Raw genomic sequence first — 19,903 nt, 5'->3', positions numbered from 1 at the left:
TTTATCTTTAATTTTGCAAAGGATTTTCAACTTATATTTATTTGAATTGTATGTACAAATTTAAAGGAAAAGATTTTAAGGCAATGACGTGCCAATACTGGGTCCTCCTTAAGATCAGGTTTGGGTTGTTACATGGTATTTTGCCAAGTGACATTTTTAATCTACTCAGCAAAAATTTAATGATTTGTTAGGGGAATTAATGGAAATGACAATTTGAATGGCCCAATTGATTGGTATTTTTCGATAAGGGTCCAATTGATTGCACTTTTCAACTAGGGGCTCAATTGATTTTTAAATTATTTTTGAGGGTTTTTTTAGTACTTTAACCTTTAGTTTTGAAGCGATTTTTTCACAAATTTGGAAATTTTTATATTTTGGTTTTTAAGTTTTATTTTTTTGAACTTTTATAAATTTAAAATTATTTACTAACATATAAGATGAAATACCATCATGTCAACAATGAAAGGTTAAGTGTCAATTCAATTCAAATAAGAAAAAGAAACCAATTGAATTAATTTGTAAAAATTAAGAGCGAGATTTGTTATCATGTCTTATATATATAACATCAATATAACTATTGGTACAATTTTAATTAATGGACAATTTTACTTTTTTTTGTAGTATATAACGATCAATTTATTCATTTTTTCAAATTGAGAGATTAAATATGATTCTAAGTATATTACTTGGACTTTTATGATATTTTTATGCCCTTTCGTGTCTTATACTTTCTTTGCAATAAAAAAGATTTTTTGAACAAGTATTGGATACAATAGTAAAACATAAATATTATATAAATACTTTTTAAAATATTTCTATGTATTTGTAATGTGAGAACATAGATTCAAACTACTTTGAAAAATAAGGTTATTAAAAAGGACAGCTACAACCATGAATATAAATAACAAAATGGTAAAATTAGGCTTAAATGTTGTTTTTTAAATTAGGGAAATAGGTCATTTTTAGGAGAGAGAAAGTGAAAGTGCATCCAGTTGGACGCGCTTTATGCACAAGTAGCAAGAAAGAGTGGCCAGCTAGACGTGCTTTTCCTCAATAGTAAAAAAACCAATGGTTTTTTAAACGTTGGCGCTGTACTAGTAAAAAAATTAAATGGCCCAACAGTCAATTTTTTTAACCTATAAATAACCCCTCAAATTTCAGTTTTTCATTCACATCCTTCTCTCAACTTTCTCAAACTCTCTCAATCTTTTAGTTCCAAAATTTATCGATATTTTCATTTCAAAATATTATTATTTTTAATTATCTCATATTTTATTTGTTCAAATTAATTTCTCAAGATTGGCTGCCTCTCTAAATCATTTTGATAACAAGTATGTTTTCGCTGCCTAAACAACAATGGTAAGATGAAATTTTAAATTTTGTTATTTTTAATTTATGTTAAATTTAATTATTATTATTTTGATAATTTGAAATAATTTTTTTATGTTATAAATAAGCGGATGATCATTTTTTGGAGGGGTTGATACATAATATGGGAAAGCTTTCGATCCCTCAAATTCGTGGCTACTTGCAAGAGGTTGGATTCTTGCATACATCTTGCATGCTCCGGGCTGCAAACTTGATCTTACACTAATTAGCATGTTTGTGAAAAGATGGAGGCTAGAAACACACACTTTCCACTTTCCATGTGGGGAGTGTACAATCACACTCGAGGACATAGCATTACAACTCGGTCTACCGGTGGATTGTCCAGTCGTCACTGGATCAACGGTCCTTCCCAGTAAAGTGGTCCTCTGTAGAGCAATATTGGGGAAGGCCCCGCACAATTTAACAGTGGACAGATATCAATCAACTGGCTGGAAGATAATTTTGAAGAGCTTTTTGAAGACCCAACGGAGTAGGTAATAAAGCAATACGCCCGGGCATTCATCATGAGGTTAGTTGATGGAATCTTAATGCCTGATAAATCTTGAAATTTGGTGCACGTAATGTGGCTACTACATCTAGTGGACTTCACCTAATGCTAAAAACTAAGTTAGAGATCTATCATCTTGTCCATGTTATATTAGGAGCTGTGTCAGGCCACTATATTGAATACTATGCCGATCAATGGTTGTTTGCTCCTGTTGTAGTCGCAGGCCTAGTGGTGACTATTGTTTCTACGTCCTAGAGTGATCGACCCATATGTGTTCTCATTAGTAACGAGGAAAAAATTTTAAATTTATGTATAAATACGTAATTTTTACAATAAATGTTTTTATCTATTATATGTTTCGACTAACATATCGCCCATACATGTGGAACCATTGGCCGAGTTACATGGGATTTCCAGAAGAGCTTGAAGATTTTAGGCTGCTGTTAGATCAACACTCTAAAGCCAAGGTTAGCTACTTGTTCTTTCGGTCCTAAATTAATTATGCAATGGTTAGTAAAAAAATGTACGTAACGATATTTGCAATTCTCCTTTTCAGTTTGAATGGATGTCGTACGCCGACACCGATATGATATCGTGTATCCTGTCAGAAGTGTTTGCAAACCAAGATATGTAGGATGCAAATGTGTAATTGATAGTGTATGTGACGATGGAAATGCATGAGTAGAACCGAGTGTTGTGATAGTTCGGGTAGAGGAAATGATTTTGCCACCACAGGAAGGAGCTGCACAATGTGGACATGTGAGGGAAGAACGACAATGACTGGGCAGAGAAGCACAAGGAGCTTACGTCTAGGCTTGGGATCGTAGGATGGAATCCTTACCTATTAGCAAACCATTTTTCTCAAAGGACACAGTAATTGATACCGATTAGATATAGTTCAGAGTCAATGAAAAGCCGTATCTGCTATCACCTGAGACGAGGAGTAGGCATATTCAACCAAAGAGGCAATGATGACCACTACAACAGCATCGTATGAAGGGATGTGATCATGCAACGAGTTCGCCAACAGCTCCAACAGAAGAAGCATAGCCTATGTCTAGGCAATATCCAAGTCAGTTCATTTCACTTGTTCCACTTCATTTCATTTTTTTCACAAGCATCGCACTACATACCACTATTGCACTTGGGCAGCTCTTCTGTTCTCATAGGTACATATTTCGGGTCACCGGTGTCTCATAGTCTTCAACCCTATGACCTAGAGCTCTGGCCAGATGTTAGAGCATTTATCACCATCGATGATGACACTGATACAGATGCCCATGCAAAAGTCAATATTAGTGTCGATACCGAGGACAATTCTGATGTCCTCAAGATTTAGGTCCCATTATTGCTACATGCTGATAGTAACACAAACACCACATGCACCACTATTTTATCAAGGTGGCTTATTGGCACACCTACAGATCGTAGGAACGGAGGATGCATGATAAGACCTATGAGGACACAACAATCGACCACAAAGGACGATGATGGCGTTGGCGTAGTTGGAAACGAGGCCTAGGGCCATTGCTAGGTGGGGCTGGAGACAAGGATGAGGCTGACAAGGAAATCTATAGGCTCGCACCTTCAGAGCCCCACAGAAATCCTCTAAGCAACCGTCGTCCACTGTTTTGCGGCACACAGTCTCCCCGACGAGACGAGTGATATATTGTTTTACGATTGATTTTTTTTCTAAATAGTGTGATGTAAATATATATTTTTTGGAATAAATAAATACATCAAGGTTTTTCATTCGAACATCACATTTGTTTTTGTTACTGTCTAACGTGAGTTATGCATAAGTTAACAAGAAATAACAAATTTGGAACACCTAAATAATGGAAGCATTGTAAAGAATATATTATTTGAAAGAAAATAATGCTATCGACATTAAGGCCTCAATGAATCCTTATAGAAAGAACCTATTTTCTTCGCGTACCCTGAGTCTCTACAGTACCCACATAATCTCTGTTGATTGTCCCTCTCCTGAATATTCATATTGTTCCTTATCCGAGTGGAATTTGGGCAACCTTTGGGGACGCAATGCATGTCCTTATTCCGCGCTAACTTGTATGGCATGCTAGACACTGGTGGCTATATACTCTCATTTGGAATGATTGGGAATTTAGGACTCCACACATTGTGAATACGTTCTAGTCAGTAGACGTTATTGATGAAAGGCGTGTACTCATTTTATATGATCCTACATGCAGCAATTACATATGCGCATGGGCACCAAAATGTTTAGAATCTCCCACAATCGTAAGTCTCTAGTATTAGGTTCACACGATAAAATGTCCCTTACATGTCATGGTCAGGCCTAGCGTACTCTGTGACTCGAAAAGTGAAGTTTCGATGTGAGTGGCACACTACATACATAGTGTTTTCCCTCGTTGAATTTTATCTAATCTCTTTAATGATGTCATCGACTAAGTACCGTCGTCTGCTATCTGTCAAACATACGTCGTTACCCTATTCAAAAACAAGGCAGTTAGGCAAAAGGAAGTTTCTTTGACAACTAAGGTTACCAGTAAATGATGCGCCCTTTCAGCACAGAATTAATGCACTCGACTAAGTTTGATGTCATGTGACCATATTGTAGACCCCGTCGTACGATTGCGTACACTGTTCAAACAGTATATTTGCTAGGTATGACACTCCGTAGGAGTTGATGGTGCTCTTATTCAACATTTCATGGAATCAATGTCGGACGAGCTCGTAATCGTCGAAAAATGCCTACCTGTTAGTGCAACGAGCAACTCCAGTATAGTTATTCAATTTACAATGATTAAATAGTTGGAACTACAAACCCATGTTAATGACTAGATCTCGCTCAGTTTTCGAAGGATATTTTTATTGTAGTTTCCCATATGTCGTAAGCAGTATCAATGATGGGTACGATCTTATAGGCTACCATGACACTCAATCGTAGATAGTATTCCAGTTACCCTGTCTAGTATGACACATCTATGGTTGCACGCAAACACAGTGCTGCAATCAAGTTAAGAAGAAATCTCAGTCATCTGTTGTTTCTCTAATAGTTATTGCAAATGCTATTGGCAGAATCCTCTAATTACCGTTCTGAGCAATGATAATCACCAAATGATGTTGATACCTTTCATACAATTAGGTGCCGTCAATTTGAACTAAAGGCTTGGATTGCCAAAAAGCCTCTTTGCATTGATCGAAAGTCTAAAAGATTTGATGGAATGTTTTTTTCTAAGGGACTAATCGATCATCGAAGTGTGCTGGGTGTGTTTTTAGATCGGTTATAGAACTTGTACATACTGATCTAATACCTGACACCATTGTCATACATAGTTGTACGAACTGTCTCACCCGTGATGCAACTTATCCATAGCCTTCTATTTTGCAACCCGCACTTTTTAGTACGTTAGAGTGTACTCATACTGGCTATAAATGTTTGCAATCAACACCAGGATGAGAATTCTAGGACTCGCCTTCACCATCAATAGAATAATGTCAAAAATCATGTTCGAATTTAGCCTTAGATGGCCTTGACTTGCACTTAACACAATACAGGTTTATGGATCAAAATACTTCATTATCGTCCACAGCCTAGTTTTCTTACGGAAAGATGCTATGATTTTCCACTTGCACCTCTCATATCACATTGTACACTTTCCTTCAAATTTCTCAGAACGTCACATAGTAGTTCATACCGTTCTTAAAGCTGTACTGCTTCACTACAGAAATGAAAGCATCTTTGTTCAGGTATTCCATTCCAACTTCTAGTACTCGTACATCACGGGATGTGTTTGCATGACCAAGTGTTCTATGCGGTAGCTGTAACAACTCTAAACCACCCTGACCAATAGGTCGATGTTTGTCATGTAGGGCAAAGGTTTATATGCCCTAAACCATATATATGGATTTGGAGAATTGTCTGAGGGGTCATATTCGGACTCGCAAGGTTTTGACTCTATTGGAATTGCCTCCAATTCAGAAAATAGTATCACTTCTGAACCATTTGGACCACGTTGCTGGATTGGCCCAAGGTCTAACTCCTCATTGTCAACTACATCTGCTGCCTTTTCTTCCTCACCTAAATCTTTTCCCTCTGCCAGTAAATTTTTCATGGGTTGCATCTTCTTTCTCATCTGGACCTTTATTGTCACCTTCGAACAGGGTGTTGAATATACCCTCATTGGTTTCTGTCGAAATGAATAGGTCATCGATTCTCCTGTAACTCATATGCCTGCCAAAAAATACACCGGTTTGATGTCTGATTTATGTCGATAATCCCCTCGTATAACTACTTTCGGCCCATAACATTGACTCAGTGCCGAAGTTCAAAATCAAACACACTATTTGAATGTCGAGCTTGAGTGTCAAGATTTGGGTTATGCTCAAGCCTTGACCGATACTGGGCTTCAAAGTTTAAATCTTTACTAGAGACTGATGAGTGTTTGCCTATAGATGTCTTGGGAACATCACAGGCTAGTGAACCCACCGTACAACTATGTAGTAGGATTTTTACTTCAGCTTCGGTCCCCTTATTCATTGCAATGGTGGTCAAAGATAGGCCAAACCCATTAGCTTCGGCAAACTTAATGTATAACTTTATTACATCATTTTCACTTGAACAATGTGATGATATGATCGTTTCAAGATGAACCTCACCAGTCACGTCGGATAGCTCATACCTATAAAGGTCAACAGAGGCAAAAAAATTGCATTGCAACTTCGAAATTTTTCCCCAGGTCGATCCCCTGACTTTTCTCATGATTCTAGTTTGTAGCTTACGCAATTGAATGGTATAATTGAAAGCCAATTTCATGGGCTTCACTCCTACAAACACTACCCCAACCTCTATACTATAGATTTGATCATTGTAGTAAATAACAAATTTCACTCATCGACTCATTTCAATATCGGCCACAAATTGGATTAACAAAAGTAAAAAAATAAGTAGAGGAATGTTTAAAGAAGTACACATAACTCTCGCAAGACAAAATTTTGATGTTTAATATTAATTTCATGCGTGTACAAGTTATGAAAAATATGTCCCGTTTATAGAAAAATAATATAGGGAGAAAGGGAATACGTGTTTCAGAATTCATTCACGCACACATTTGTTGAATTTTGTAAGATGTAAGTGTTTTCTCTAACATTTTTCATCTGCTAGAAATTAAAAGTTTCTGACGCTTAGTAGTTTTTGAACACTTTAACCACGTTTCAAATATATTATTCGACTCTTGCAACGCGTTTTCAAGGAAAGGAAAATTTTACTTTGTAAACCAACCCTTTCCTATGCTTATAAATGGGGTCTCACACACGAACCTTCATCGTCCTTCAAACATTTTCTCCCTCCTCTCCATCCCCCTCTATAAAATATTTTCTTAATGTTCAAGATATTCTTAAGTTGTCGGTGATGCAATATCACTTTGAAATGCACACATTTCATATGTCCTGTAACGCCCCGCACCCGAGACCGTTGCCGGAGTCGAACACGAGGTGTTAACGAACTTAATTCATTTATTTACACAGTTCATTTTAAAAATTTCCAGACAAGCTGGCTAACTGCATCACTGTCACCTTAAAAATCATATCTCGAGTTCCAAAACTCGAAAACTAATTCCGTAAATTTTCCCTGAAACTAGACTCATATATCCATCTACGGATTTTTTTCTAGAATTTTTGGTTAGGCCAATTAGTACAGTTTATTAATTAAAGTCTCCCTTGTTTCAGGGTTCGACTACTCTGACCTTTATGCATTACGACTTAGATATCTCCCTATACAGGGCTTCAATACATATGACGTTTGTTTCTAATGAAACTAGACTCAAAAAGGAATCTGTACATATAAAGCATGACTTCTAATTATTTCTGGTTAATTTATGGTAAATTTCCACAGTCAGAACAGGAGATCCAGTAACCGTTCTGGCCCTGTTTCACGCAAACTTAAACATCTCATAAAATACGGCTCATATGGTCGTATGGACAGTAGTCCATTCCCCGACTTGTTCTAGAGGTTTTTTACCTCTATCCATAAGGCCTGCTAAGATAATCAGCAATAATATTATTAGTACCTTTGACATATAAAACTTCAAAATTGAAACTACATAAATCATTATACCATCTAATTCTTCTTGGTACACTTTCTAGACTATTATTAGTCAGAAATTGTTTGACTGCCTGGTTGTCAGTTTTTATAATAAAATTTTCAGATGCTAAATATAATTATAAAAGACTAAACCAAAATACTATTTTTGATGGATACTTTATTCCACGGAAAGATGTTTTAATAAATCAAGCTAAACAAGCAAAATATTTCAGTAAATTTGATTGCAAATTAGGATTTTGGCAAATAATGCTAACTGATGAATCTAAACCATTAACAGCCTTTAGTGCACCTAATGGTCATTATCAATGGAGAGTAATGCCATTTGGATTATGTAATGCACCTCAAATCTTAAAAAATGAAAATATAGAATTTTGGAAAAACCAATATTTTCATAAACTACCCCCACCATGGGATGAGATATGTATAAAAAAATATGTGTAGCTTGATTTATTAAAACATCTTTCCGTGGAATAAAGTATCCATCAAAAATAGTATTTTTATAATCCAAATTTTCAATCTTTTACATTTAAAGATATTTTATTGTAAATTTGATTGTAAATCAGGATTTTGGCAAATAATGCTAACTGATGAATCTAAACCATTAACAGCCTTTAGTGCACCTAATGGTCATTATCAATGGAGAGTAATGCCATTTGGATTATGTAATGCACCTCAAATCTTCCAAAGATGGATGGATTCTATATTTAAAAAATATAAAAAATTTTGTGTAGTTTATATAGACGATATATTAATATTTTTAGAAACACTGGAAAAGCATAGAAAACATTTAAATATTATCTCCCAAGAATTCATAAAACATGGAATTATTTTGAGCCCTAAGAAAATAGAATTAGAAAAAACAGAAATAGAATTTTTAGGTTTAAATTTATCAGCTGATGGTCTTAAACTACAAGATCATATTATAGTAAAAATAAAAGAATTTCCAGAAGAAATTAAAAACCAAAAACAACTTCAACAATTTTTAGGTATAATTAATTATGGAAGAAACTTCTTTCCTAACTTATCTGAAAAAATAGGAGACTTATATGAAAAATTAAAAAAGGATAAAACTTTTAGCTGGTCTAAAGAAGACTCAGAAATTATTAAAAATATAAAATTAGAAATAAATTATAGCCCAAAAGTCTATTTACCAAAACAAGGTGATAGATTAATTTTAGAAACCGATGCATCAGAAAAATATTGGGGATGTATTTTAAAAGCTAAAACAACAAAAAACGAAGAACTAATATGTGGATATAGTTCTGGAAAATTTAAATCAAATGAAGTTAATTATGCTATATATGAAAAAGAATTATTAGCTATTAAAAAGGCAATAAAAACCTTTCTCATATATTTAGCATCTGAAAATTTTATTATAAAAACTGACAACCAGGCAGTCAAACAATTTCTGACTAATAATAGTCTAGAAAGTGTACCAAGAAGAATTAGATGGTATAATGATTTATGTAGTTTCAATTTTGAAGTTTTATATGTCAAAGGTACTAATAATATTATTGCTGATTATCTTAGCAGGCCTTATGGATAGAGGTAAAAAACCTCTAGAACAAGTCGGGGAATGGACTACTGTCCATAAAAAACCCAACAAAGGAAAGCAGATAAATCCTAATCAAGGATTTACTCCCAATCAGGGATTTACTCCTATATTAACAGGATTCTATCCTAATTAAGGATATTATGTTCCTTATCCAATGGTAAGACAACCAACTGGATCTCCTTCATCATATGCATCAAGAATGGTAAACGAATACCCTTCAAAAAGAATAATTCAATCTCCTTGGTCTCAATATCCGAATTCAGCATATCAAGCCAGTTATTCTGAAGTTATAAAAGGAGCAGAAAATTTGTTGAAACAACAACAAATTCCAGAAATAAAATATTTTTATAATCTAGGATTACCAAATGAAATTTATAAATATATTAATGAAATATGGAAAACCCATATTTTAGAACAAAGAGCAAATTTTAGACGAGCTCTTACAAAGTTTTCACAATTTCTAGTTGAAAAAACAACTAAAGAAAATGAAGCACATGAATTATTATTAAAAGCTGTTTTATACAGAGATTGGCAAGAACTCGAAATAGAGTATACAAATATCAATGAGATAAATAATCTTATTGATATATTTCAATACTTTATTCATAAAGGAACAAATAGTCCCATTATGAATAAAATGTTTAGAATATGTTTATATAATAAAGCTAGGAAAATACTACCAGCAGAAATTTTTGAAAAAATTAATAAAATTATCTGCAACCAGCAGACTCAATATAAAAAAGTCTTTTCTGAATACTTTTTACAATCATATGTTTATCTAAATGATATAGGGGAAGAAATTCCTACTATAAAATTCAGATTAGATCATGAACCATTTGATATAAACAGTATTGAATGGGGTTTCGTTAAGGAAATTGTAGTACAAAACTTTTCTTTTCACTTATTAAAAGATTTTCCTGCTATTATAAAAGCTATATTATCACTTTTAGTATATCAAGATGATTTTTATTACTATTCTTATATCCAAATAAGTAGTCTTATTGGAATTGCTGAAAAAGAGCGATTCTATCAACCATATCAAATATGGATTATTCAACGAATGTTTGATAGTCCTCATTTATCAACAGCCAAAGAAAATAAAAAACACTTGACCAAAACCATTGACAAGTGTTACAATAATCCAAAATATTTTCAAATCCAAGCCGGAATTGATTTAATGTCAACAGCACGACATGTACTTCAAGATCAAACGTACAAACTATCTACTGATGGAAAAAGAATAGTAGCTGATAAAAATAGCATAATTCAAAAATCAAGAGATGAAGAATCCATACAACTGCTAAAGAAAATAGCAGATATGGAAATAGACGATTTCCCTTCAGAAATAATTGAAGAAATCAAGAACACGTGGGAGACTTGGAATTCACCAAGACTATCACCAGAATCTTTACACCTGGATGAAATAGAAACATGGAACCTGGACAACATCCAAGAAGGATAAAGACAAAGACCACGTGGAAAGTCAAGAAGACTTTCAAGCTGATTTTCAAGATTGGCGGTAAACAAAAATTCAAGGCATCCATGTACAAACAAGATATGACAAAGACAACTGACAACATACGTGGAGGCAACAATAAATTCATCCTTATCAGAAACACTGTGCGGGATTGAAGAAAAATAAAATAGAGTTTAGAAATTTTACTATAAATAGCAATGTAAAGAGCCTAAACGGGGCATCGAAAAATAGTTTAGAAATCTTTCCTTTTACTTTCAGTATCCTCTCTGTAAACAACCTTTCCTTGTAAAAATCTTTCCTTTAATAAAAAATAGATCTTCCGCACTTTAAATTTTTGGTAATCAAACTGAAAATATAGCTACTAATGAAGTTAAAACTGAATATACAGGCGAATCTTCTAATCAACAACCAAGTCAAACTATACCTATACCACATAGGATAGATGATTTAAATAAAAGAAATGTAGCTCAAGGTGGAATATATTTAGATTTGACTAATATTTCAATATCAGACTATGAAAAAACCATTGATGATTGGGCACAGTCAATGACAATAGTTGTAAATAACAATGGTTCTTGGTCAAAAGAAAAATTTTTAAATTATTTTGTAGGAACTTTTCAAGGAGACGTTTTACAATTTTTAAGACGTTGGGAAGAATCAGAAGTAGGAAAAGTCCAAAAAGGACAACTAATTAATCAAATAGGTACTCCTAAAGATCTTTTAAAAGGATTAACAAATATTCTAAAAACAGAATTTTGTGGTTATTTTGATAAAAAAGATCAAGATAGTATAGCTAGTTATACCTTATCAAAAATTAAATTATGTGATATTAGATATCTAGAAGAATTTTCTAAAAAATTTCTTCATGAATATCAAAAATTAAAAAATGAAAATATAGAATTTTGGAAAAACCAATATTTTCATAAACTACCCCCACCATGGGATGAGATATGTATAAAAAAATATGTGTCTTATTTAGATAAACATAGTAAAGAATCAGGGATAGCAAAAGAAAATATAGATTCTATAGGAAATAGAATTAATTTTGCAAGAGAAAGAATAACTCTACATTGTCTACAAACTAAAGCGGCTAAACAAGTAAAAAATAAATTAACTTATAGTCATTGTACAAAAATTCTAGAAAATGAATGGGAATTTGGATGTAAAACAACACGTCCTAATACATATAAAAAACATAGAAAGAAAAATAGAAAATATAAATTTATTAGATGGAAACCAGGAAATAAAAAATATACTGGTAATAATAAGAAAAAGAAAAAATTTGTTAGAAGAAAAACTTCTAAAAAATCTAAAAAATAGATATGTAAATGTTTTATTTGTGATGAAGAAGGCCATATAGCACCAAACTGTCCTAATAAAGGAAAAAGTGCTAAAAAGATGATTAAAAGTCTTGAAGAACAAGATTTAGAAATTTGTTATGAAGAGGAAATAAATCCTGAAGAAATATTATATGAGTTAATATCAGAAACGGATTCTGATTTAGATGAAGAAGAATATATATTTATGTTTAATATAGGAAGTAGTTCTAAAAATCAATTAGAAGAAATTCCTAAGTCTGAACAACAAGACATAAAATTAGGATATTTGATTGGAGAAGAAAAAGACTTTTCTGATGAAATGATAGAATAAATAAATAAAAATCACATTTCTAAAGAAGAAATATATAAAATATCTAAGTTTAAAATATGGAGTCAAAGACATATAGAAAAAAATAGTGGCAACACTGTCGCTAAGGATACTAGAGGAGGATTAACAGAAATTCCATTATTTACTAAAGAAAAAATTAAGAGGATTAAAAAGAAATACCCTCAAGTTAGATATATACATTTAGGTATAATTATGATAACAATTAGAGCTTTTTTTAGAAAAGGACATGATATACCCATAATAGCGGTTTTATTAGATAAAAGATTTGAAAACCCGATAAAAGCACTTATTGGTGGTATTCAGTCTAATTTACACACTGGAGTAATAGGATTTAAAGTTAAACCAAACTATTTTATATCTATTACAGATCCTCTAATAGAAGAATGCTTATGTTTAAGAATTCAGACAAAAAATTCTGAAATTAGCGATTTAGCAGAAGATTTAGCAATAAGTTGGACTTCTATTAATAAATATACCAACACGGCAGAAGTAGAAATTAAAGAAATCAATAATAAAATAATTGAGTTATTTGAACCCAATAAATTTACTACAGAAATACAACCAAAATTATTACATTTAAAAGATCTGTCAATTCCAAAAGATTGGATGATTGATAGAATAAGTGGTGCTAGTACTTCAAAACCCGTAAGTACTATAGAATATATGTCATCAGGAGATAGACTATATTTTAAAAATAATGCTATAACAAATACAAATGATAATTTAGTTTTACCTTCTAATTCTCAAATAGAAGAAGAAGAAGATAATATTAGTACAAATTCAACAACACCGATAGGTATGAAAACAGTTCAAATACCTATTTTCCCTACTGAACCTAGCAGAAATTCTAGAAATACTAGAATGGAAGAAATACAATCTACTACTATTATTCAACAAATGAAAATAGGAAAAAATGATATTATTACATTTTCAAATTTCCAACCTAGGAAATATTATACATATATAGAAATTACACTTCAATTTAGAGACTATAAAACATATTCTTTGCATGCTTTATTAGATACTGGAGCTACCACAACTAGTTGTAGAGAAAATGCCATTCCTGTAGAAAAATGGGAATTAATGAAAAATCCAATTAGAGCTATAGGAATTGATGGTAAAGAAACCATAATTCAATTTAAGGCTAGAAATATACCAATTTACATAAATAATGTAAGATTTGTAATTCCTAAAATATTGTGTTTTCCTGAAATGCATGGAGACATATTATTAGGAAATAATTTTATATATCATCATCTACCGTTTTCTATAGATAGAAATTTAGTAATATTATCAACAAAAAAAACTTCTGTAGAAATACCTTTAATAGAAAACCATAAATTTGTTTGTGATAAAGGATTTAGACCAATAAGAAAAGAACAAATTAAATAACTAGAAACAAATCATTGGTTGTTTAAAATTCTAGAAAATAATTTTAGTGAAGAACCATTAAAATTATGGGAAAATAGTCCAAGATATTGTGAAATAAAATTAAAGAATCCTAATAAAATAATTAGAATCAAACCTATGATCTATACTAAACAAGATATAGATGAATTTGATATACAAATCAAAGAATTATTGGAAAAAGGATTAATAGAAAAAACTAATAGTCCACACTCAAGTCCAGCTTTTATGGTAAGAAACCATGCTGAAATAAAAAGAGGAAAAGCTAGAATGGTTATTAATTATAAAATACTAAACCAAAATACTATTTTTGATGGATACTTTATTCCACAAAAAGATGTTTTAATAAATCAAGCTAAACAAGCAAAATATTTCAGTAAATTTGATTGTAAATCAGGATTTTGGCAAATAATGCTAACTGATGAATCTAAACTATTAACAATGAAAAACCAAATACTTGCTTAAAAATAATATCTTGACATATAAAATTGCAGATAATTTTATTGATTTTTTCAAAAATTTCTGCTGGTAGTATTTTCCTAGCTTTATTATATAAACATATTCTAAACATTTTATTCATAATGGGACTATTTGTTCCTTTATGAATAAAGTATTGAAATATATCAATAAGATTATTTATCTCATTGATATTTGTATACTCTATTTCGAGTTCTTGCCAATCTCTGTATAAAACAACTTTTAATAATAATTCATGTGCTTCATTTTCTTTAGTTGTTTTTTCAATTAGAAATTGTGAAAACTTTGTAAGAGCTCGTCTAAAATTTGCTCTTTGTTCTAAAATATGGGTTTTCCATATTTCATTAATATATTTATAAATTTCATTTGGTAATCCTGGATTATAAAAATATTTTATTTCTGGAATTTGTTGTTGTTTCAACAAATTTTCTGCTCCTTTTATAACTTCAGAATAACTGGCTTGATATGCTGAATTCGGATCTTGAGACCAAGGAGATTGAATTATTCTTTTTGAAGGGTATTCGTTTACCATTCTTGATGCATATGATAAATGAGATCCAGTTGGTTGTCTTACCATTGGATAAGGAACATAATATCCTTGATTAGGATAGAATCCTGTTAATATAGGAGTAAATCCCTGATTGGGAGTAAATCCTTGATTAGGATTTATCTGCTTTCCTTTGTTGTGTTTTTTATGGACAGTAGTCCATTCCCCGACTTGTTCTAGAGGTTTTTTACCTCTATCCATAAGGCCTGCTAAGATAATCAGCAATAATATTATTAGTACCTTTGACATATAAAACTTCAAATTTGAAACTACATAAATCATTATACCATCTAATTCTTCTTGGTACACTTTCTAGACTATTATTAGTCAAAAATTGTTTGATTGCCTGGTGGTCAGTTTTTATAATAAAATTTTCAGATGCTAAATATATGAGAAAGGTTTTTATTGCCTTTTTAATAGCTAATAATTCTTTTTCATATATAGCATAATTAACTTCATTTGATTTAAATTTTCCAGAACTATATCCACATATTAGTTCTTCGTTTTTTGCTGTTTTAGCTTTTAAAATACATCCCCAATATTTTTCTCTGTTTTTCAGATTTTTTATTTCTATTAATAGTAGAAGATGACTCTTCTGAAGAAGTTTCTTCTTCTTCATCAGATAAAGTTAAAATTATATTACTATTACCATAATATAGGGGACCTAAATCTATATCTGATTCCGTATTATTATTATTAATAACCTGATCTAATTTATTATTAACTTCTGATAAAATTTCTTTAGATTTGTTGTTCAAATCTAATTCTTTAATATTTCCCATGTAATTTACTTTTTCTTCTATATTATTGACTTTATTATATATTTTATTATAATATATAGATGTTATATCTATTAAACTATTAAATCCTTTACTAAGGGCCGAAATATTATTTTCTTGTTTAGAATCTATATGCATAATATGATTGCAGGTTTTATCTTTATATAAACAATCTGTCTCTTCCATGTTACTTATCTTTGGTACCTAAAACCGTCTGTTATATTATTTTGTCTTAACACATAAAGGCCTATTGTCTCTCACCTAGACTGAAAAAGGCAAAAGTTAGACAAAATAACAGATATATGGGTTTCAAGATAAACAACCACGAAATTAACTGGATTGTAAATTAAAGATAAGAACTTACAAATGAGTATTATGATATGAATTCCTCCAAGAACCGTAACTCCGGGGGCCTCTGATACCAATTACAGACTATTTAAAGTGCGGAAGATCTATTTTTTATTAAAGGAAAGATTTTTACAAGGAAAGGTTGTTTACAGAGAGGATACTGAAAGTAAAAGAAAATATTTCTAAACTATTTTTCGATGCCCCGTTTAGGCTCTTTACATTGCTATTTATAGTAAAATTTCTAAACTCTATTTTATTTTTCTTCAATCCCGCACAGTGTTTCTGATAAGGATGAATTTATTGTTGCCTCCACGTATGTTGTCAATTGTCTTTGTCATATCTTGTTTGTACATGGATGCCTTGAATTTTTGTTTACCGCCAATCTTGAAAATCAGCTTGAAAGTCTTCTTGACTTTCCACGTGGTCTTTGTCTTTATCCTTCTTGGATGTTGTCCAGGTTCCATGTTTCTATTTCATCCAGGTGTAAAGATTCTGGTGATAGTCTTGGTGAATTCCAAGTCTCCCACGTGTTCTTGATTTCTTCAATTATTTCTGAAGGGAAATCGTCTATTTCCATATCTGCTATTTTCTTTAGCAGTTGTATGGATTCTTCATCTCTTGATTTTTGAATTATGCTATTTTTATCAGCTACTATTCTTTTTCCATCGGTAGATAGTTTGTACGTTTGATCTTGAAGTACATGTCGTGCTGTTGACATTAAATCAATTCCGGGAATTTCTTCTAATTGATTTTTAGAACTACTTCCTATATTAAACATAAATATATATTCTTCTTCATCTAAATCAGAATCTGTTTCTGATATTAACTCATATAATATTTCTTCAGGATTTATTTCCTCTTCATAACAAATTTATCAATTCCGGCTTGGATTTGAAAATATTTTGGATTATTGTAACACTTGTCAATGGTTTTGGTCAAGTGTTTTTTATCTTCTTTGGCTGCTGATAAATAAGGACTATCAAACATTCGTTGAATAATCCATATTTGATATGGTTGATAGAATCGCTCTTTTTCTGCAATTCCAATAAGACTACTTATTTGGATATAAAAATAGTAATAAAAATCATCTTGATATACCAAAAGTGATAATATAGCTTTTATAATAGCAGGAAAATCTTTTAATAAGTGAAAAGAAAACTTTTGTACTACAATTTCCTTAACGAAACCCCATTCAATACTGTTTATATCAAATGGTTCATGATCTAATATGAATTTTATAGTAGGAATTTCTTCCCCTATATCATTTAGATAAACACTGTTTATATCAAATGTTTCATGATCTAATCTGAATTTTATAGTAGGAATTTCTTCCCCTATATCATTTAGATAAACATATGATTGTAAAAAGTATTCAGAAAAGACTTTTTTAAATTGAGTCTGCTGGTTGCAGATAATTTTATTGATTTTTTCAAAAATTTCTGCTGGTAGTATTTTCCTAGCTTTATTATATAAACATATTCTAAACATTTTATTCATAATGGGACTATTTGTTCCTTTATGAATAAAGTATTGAAATATATCAATAAGATTATTTATCTTATTGATATTTGTATACTCTATTTCGAGTTCTTGCCAATCTCTGTATAAAACAGCTTTTAATAATAATTCATGTGCTTCATTTTCTTTAGTTGTTTTTTCAACTAGAAATTGTGAAAACTTTGTAAGAGCTCGTCTAAACTTTGCTCTTTGTTCTAAAATATGGGTTTTCCATATTTCATTAATATATTTATAAATTCCATTTGGTAATCCTCGATTATAAAAATCTTTTATTTCTGGAATTTGTTGTTGTTTCAACAAATTTTCTGCTCCTTTTATAACTTCAGAATAACTGGCTTGATATGCTGAATTCGGATCTTGAGACCAAGGAGATTGAATTATTCTTTTTGAAGGGTATTCGTTTACCATTCTTGATGCATATGATGAAGGAGATCCAGTTGGTTGTCTTACCATTGGATAAGGAACATAATATCCTTGATTAGGATAGAATCCTGTTAATATAGGAGTAAATCCATGCTTCTTCCATATGAAAATAGACTCATCAAGGTTCGATTACATATTTTGTTCATTATTTAATTACATTCCTACTATTTTTAGTGAATTTTCAAACTCACATCACTGCTGCTGTCAGCATCTATTTTAAGGTAAATTTCACCTATTTCATAGCTTCCATGATTCAACTAGCCATTTGACATACATAGCACCAAATATGATCGTGATTAACCATTCCAATGGTTAATCTTTGCCAAGCATTTCCACACCTCTCAATAACCATATATATATACAAAATGATTTTAATACTATGCTCAAAATATTTAAGCCATTTTCGCATGGCTATCCGAATATTTACACATTACCAAAGGTACTTGATTAACAACAAAGGTTAGTCCTATACATGCCATTATCAACGTTTAACTAAAAGAGTACCAAAAGGGCTTAGATAGTATGGATGACTTTGACTTCGACAATCCCGAGTCCGATAGCTGACGAACAAAAATTTATAAAACAGAGAATTAAAGAAACGGAATAAGCATTTAATGCTTAGTAAGTTTTGAGTAACGAAATTATTTACAACTAAAGTATAGCGTTCATATGACTAAATGAATAATTTCATATATGCACATTCTCAAAATCATAATTTTCTTCACGCTTCAACCAATATATTCATACACAGGGTATCAAACCTAACTAGAGGCCGGAAGCTCGTTAATCAATTGAGCGAGTACTATTTGAAAGGAATCAACCTTTCCGATGCATATACGAAACATACCTTATCGTTTGTATTTTATGAGCGCATTAATTGAAATTATTACAGCAAGATCGCTCGCTTCCAAACCCAAGTATCTTCGGGATTTAGCCGGATATAGCAACTCGCACAAATGCCTTCGGGTCTTAGCCCGGATATAGTCACTAGCATGAATGCCTTCGGGACTTAGCCCGGATATAGTCAAGAGCACAAATGCCTTCGGGACTTAGCCCGGGTATAGCAACTACTCGCACAAATGCCTTCGGGACTTAGCCCGGATATCATCCGAATAATCAAGCACATATACCAATAAATCATGACACATCCATATTTCATTATCATAACTAGAATTCAAACACAATACGCTTATCAACCATTACCATTTTCGGCTCAATAGCCACATACAAAGAGCATGATTTTGATTTGCTTTATAACATGATCTCTATACACATTCGGCTACCCATCATAGGTATAAACTAATCACCTCAATATACAATTCAAGTAGAATCATTATATCACCGTTTATTTGTTATGCTTATACGTCATGACTTAATCAAATCATAAACTAAGTTCCATTACTCAAAAACTTACCTCGGATGTTGTCGAACGATTTCAACGGCTATTCGACCATTTTTTCCTTTCCCTTATCCAACTTTGATCCTCTAAGCTCTTGAGCTAAATCAAACAATTTACTTCCCAATCAAACACAATCATACGGCATCCATATACATTTTAGAACCATTCTTAACATACTTACTACTCATTTACAAAACAAAATACTCATATCACATTTATAAAACTACTTACAAATACCTTAAACTATCTCAATTAACAACCATTTTCTGCCCGTCACGTTTACTCTACTTGAACCGAATGCACATAAAGTCCTTGGCCGAAACTCACTAAACACAAATCAG

The 19,903-nt window shown here is 31.7% G+C and overlaps 1 long non-coding RNA gene across 1 annotated transcript; it reads right to left on the bottom strand.

Moving 5' to 3' along the window:
- Nucleotides 1–13,380: 13,380 nt before the first annotated feature.
- Nucleotides 13,381–16,426, bottom strand: LOC107948787 (uncharacterized). Its single transcript, XR_005899535.1, has 3 exons — nucleotides 16,239–16,426; nucleotides 15,123–15,301; nucleotides 13,381–13,727 (listed from the first exon to the last, which is right to left on the bottom strand). It is a non-coding gene; the product is annotated as an uncharacterized lncRNA (long non-coding RNA).
- Between the last annotated feature and the right edge of the window lie 3,477 nt (nucleotides 16,427–19,903).

This window comes from Gossypium hirsutum, chromosome A08 (assembly GCF_007990345.1).
Source record: "Gossypium hirsutum isolate 1008001.06 chromosome A08, Gossypium_hirsutum_v2.1, whole genome shotgun sequence".
Lineage (NCBI taxonomy): Eukaryota > Viridiplantae > Streptophyta > Magnoliopsida > Malvales > Malvaceae > Gossypium > Gossypium hirsutum.
This window is presented reverse-complemented; position numbering and strand designations above follow the sequence as displayed.